The sequence below is a fragment of the Aplidium turbinatum genome, chromosome 12 (assembly GCF_918807975.1).
Source record: "Aplidium turbinatum chromosome 12, kaAplTurb1.1, whole genome shotgun sequence".
Taxonomy (NCBI): domain Eukaryota; kingdom Metazoa; phylum Chordata; class Ascidiacea; order Aplousobranchia; family Polyclinidae; genus Aplidium; species Aplidium turbinatum.
Window position 1 is genome coordinate 6,779,086 of NC_137483.1, and position 4,617 is coordinate 6,783,702.

Sequence of the window (4,617 nt, forward strand, 5' to 3'; positions counted from 1 at the left end):
TTCGAAAAGCCGCCGACAGGAAACACGACAAGTACGGCGAGTTATGTGTCAACATAAAGGAAGACAGGAAGCGCCCTTGCAGGGACGTCCTGTCACTTCCGTTCGTCGTAGGCTCCCTCGGGAGCTATGCCCCGATGAGCTCTCGAGCTCTGACGGCCTTGGGCGTTCCTACTCGTGGGGTAGCAGAGGTGGCTAGAAAAGTGGCTTCCCTCTCAATCAAAGGATCCTTCCGCGTCTGGAAAGCTTGGAACGCCGGGCTCACTTGTGGAGGGGCTACGTCATAGAAAAGACGACATCAGCGATCAGAAACTTATTCCCCAATAACGTTGCAGTAAGTATCCGGGCGCGCAAGACAGCAAACCGTTTAGACGTTATAACCTTATAACAATATTGGCTTAAAATTGATCACCTTATGTCATCACCTTATTTCTATAAACCTGCGCCATTTCTTTTATATGATACTCCAGTCTCTTCAAAAACAACCATTCTAAAGTAAAAAGGAAGGAAATAAAATACCTCATGTACATTGTGACTTGAGACTGGTTTAATAGCAATTAAGCAATTTCAATCCTCACTAGATTCTCTATGTACTAATCAATCAATTGTTTCGAACTGTCATACGCTGCTTTCGCCTTGTAACGCTGTTCTTGCCCGCTCGGATCAACATCGCTCCGCTTTCAATGCATTGATCAACACGATCCCCTGATCAACTCGATGCAGCCTCAAAACTTCTACCCCAATTTTTCTATTTTTACCGGTAATGCAGCCTATCAGTGCCTCTGGTTTCGATCGCTAGCCTCCCCGACCCAGCTGGGCGAACCTGCCTCAACGTCTGGCCAGTGCACATCCGTGCTCGCCGAATGAAAGCTTACTCTTCTCCAGTGAGTATTAATTACACTCCCACCTATATATATATATATATATATTTTTTTTTTGATTACAGTATATTGATTCATCGAGCCTCTGCTCCACATTTTTATTGAATATTCGTCTGCCACGAGAGCCAAATTATCCTTAAATGGTTCGACTCTCTTCCTCGTGGGAGACCCCAATTTTATCCGCTCTGCCTACTGGCAGACCGGGTATAAGAGTCAAAGTACCTGCGCGAGGACGCGTGAAGGAGACGTGGGCGCTGCCCGGCGGTCAATTACTGCCGGTTCCAGCGTCCACACACGACGGGTCGCCCGGTTCGTCGCAGGGCTTCTTTCTGGGCTATGCAGAAAGAGCCTGTCTCCCTGGCCCGCTCCGCCATTCTAAATTTGCGGACGGGCCATATAGTTTTTCGATCCACACTCTCCCTCCACAGGTACCTCGACTCCCCAGCCTGGCCCTCGCGACCTAAGCTGGTGGACTTAACCCTCCGGGTGCATCGTCACCCCATAAATCACGCCGCTCCCCGCCGCCGCGGGGTGTGGCAGGCCGGTTTCTTAAAGTCTTCGACCTGGCTATGTTTGTTTGTGCTCTCTCGTCGTGTCAATTATTTGTACCCGTGCGCTGTTGATGCAAATAAAACAGTTTAACACATACGGTGCGATACTGATGAGCCCAGCCTCATGCTTTAAATCTTTGTAGTAACCAGAGGTCGAAACGGTGTGCACACACAGCATAAATCTTTCGCCTTTTTTAGTCTGAGCCAGATGATTTAGTTGTTATTGCGAAAGTGCTGAAATAAATAAAGAAAAGGCTACAAAGAAAGCTTGTGAGCCAGATGATTTAGTTGTTATTGCGAAAGTGCTGAAATAAATAAAGAAAAGGCTACAAAGAAAGCTTAAAGTTAGATTCAGATCACCGTTCTGTCGTGCCACTGCGAATAACTGGATGCTTAGTTCCAAATCTCAGTCAAGAAAAGAAAGAATTTAAAGAAAAAGTGAGTTGTTCTGAAAACCCCCCCCTTTTTTTTTATCCCCACCCCCATCCTAGTTAACTATTTCCACCCCAATCAAACCCTGGGATCTGCAATTCCAGCCCGGGCTTGGTATCCCCATCTTTTCCCCCGAAGAACAAGGTTTAAGAAGAAAAGGAAAAACATTTCACAAGAAAGGAATCATATAAAACTGTAATTATCTATGTCGTGTTAATTGTGTACTACAGTAATTGCTATATGTTCATTGTTTAACCTAAATTTAGCTTTATCGAGTTTTAAATTAATTCCTAGCCTATTTTTCCATTTCACTTTGTTGTTTCATTTTTTAACCTTAATTCTAATCAGTTAGTATCTTGCTACTTAAATTAATTAATTCGTAGACTTGTGCCTCTATTGCAATAATAAATCCATCCGAAAATCCTTTTTTTTACCCAAATTAAACACCCTTGTTCAATTAATTTTCGAAATCTCGGCATTCAAACTCCTGCATTGGTAATCTAGTGTTGCCAGTTGTCTGCCAAATCTTCCTTTTCTTGCATCTGAAACACGCATCTTCCATTACTTCCTTTCTCCTTGAAGTGTTCACTTGAATCATAACCTTATCTTGTTAAAATTCTATACCGTATAATTTGAACAATAATCCTCTCTTTATCTTTAAAGTCTTTTGAACAATTGTTTATATCGATCCTAACTAATCGTACTTCAAATCAAAGGGTCACCCTATTTTTTGGTTTAAGTTTTCAGTAGTGACGTCACAATTGACTTTTTAGTCAATTGTTCTCAAAGCATTTTTTTAACCTCCTAGCTCATCAAACTTATTTGCAGTACCGTAATTAACTGATATTCAAAGCCTAATTGCATTTAGTAACGTTGAGTCTATGTAAAAAAAATAATTATCAAATTTTAAGTAGTAACCTCTGATTCAACCCTCTTGTAATCCGTCAGTAGTTCTTTGTTTTTGTAATCCGTTACCTTTAATTTCTAAACTTTGAGCTGTCGCTGTAAACTCCGAAACATCTTAAACTTAACCAACTTTTTATATATTATATTTATACATTTTCTACTGATTATGTCACGCCCTTTAAGTCGCACAGGTTCAAAGACTTTTCAAGATAACCTGGCCGGTGTTGATTTTACCTCCCCGTCTGCGGAGTCCACTAGTTTAGGCTGGCCGACGAGGAAGCAGGTTCCTGTGAGTGGGCACTCAGTCCCACTCAACCCAGATGGTGAAGCCTCACCGGTAGACTCTATTGCTTTCACGAACTCGTTGCTTCGTCGTGGCGACGAGTGTCCGATCCGTGATCCCACACCACACAGTGGCTTACCTGTCGCATGCCACGAGTCAGCTCCACTATATCTGAGGTCGAATAGACTGCAGTCCGTCTTCCCTATTCGCCTCACCCTCCCCAATCTATTCCCCCTTTTCTGTCCTTTCTCCACTTGCAGGAGGGCATCTCGACCTTACCGAGATGTGCAGGCGTATCAGGACCATATGCGAGCATTCCATGGTTCGCGCGCCGAGTTCCTGATCACCTGTAGCAGGTGCTGCCGTGTTCTCCCTCGAGCTTACAAGCTGGATGGGGCCTTAGAGCACTGGCGATCCTGCCCCAAGGGCCTTCAATTGCCAACCTGCCTTCCCTGGCCGAGCAATGACCCGACGCCGTCGGAGAGCCAAACCAGGCCCCCTATGATGACCAAGCCTGGGCCTTCCTACGTCTCTGTTGTTAGGCATGGAAGGCGCCGGCCCTCGACTGCAGGCGCATCGGTCGAGGAGTCATCCCTTCCTTCCTCTTCCTCTGTCATCCGCTCTCAAGTCTTCTGGCGCCAAGGCCTGGATAGCACTTCCACTTTGCCCCCCCCACCTGACTTTATACCAGAACTTTTCCGTACTGTTCTATCCCATTCAGGCAAGACTTCGCTCAGCCCAGCTGATGCTGACAGCTTGCCTGATCTAGATGTGCTGTTTCTTCCTCGCCTGTCTTCGGCCGGACCTGGGTCGGAAAGTGGGGACTCTTCCGACTCGTCCGACTCGTCGAACAGCAAATCTCTTTCCTCTTCCTCCACTTCCTCGCCTGATAGCCCAACCACGGACGGTTACGGCCCTACTGTCAGTGCGAATCCTTTTCTATATGCACCTCTGCGCAAGCCGACCTCCACCGGAGCCGTGGCAGTGGACTCGCTCGGTTTATCCAAGCCGGCTTCGCGCCCATCTTCCCTGCCTCGGACGGCTACCACCGGAGCTGAAGCTGGGGACTCAATCAGCTCTTCCAAGCCGCCCATGCAGACCTCTTCTTCCAAGTCTCTCCAACACTACCCATCTCAATCCTCCTTATCTTTTAATCCTGTTTCCATCTGTCCTATACAATCTTGTACCTCGACGCTGTCTGCCGAAGCCCGACCCTTTACCCCACCTACCCAAACCACCCACAATGAATTCCATTTAACTATCTCTTCCCAAACCTTGACTCGACCCCGAAGCGACACCATGGCATGCAACCAAGCCACGCATGACCCCGGACTCCCACAGACTACCCCAGGGATGTCCATCACACCCAACACTCAACGATCCATCCAAGACCCTGTTGAACCGGTCAGGGAAAGTAAGACGAAGAGCTCCAGGCGGGCTCTTTGCAGTTTAGTGAACCTTACTTTAGCGGGTGGCATAAATTTCGACCAGTTCTGCATTGAATTGGAAGAGTGGACCGCTGGCACTTCGCCGCCCAAGAGGACACGTCCTCGCAAACCACGCTTCA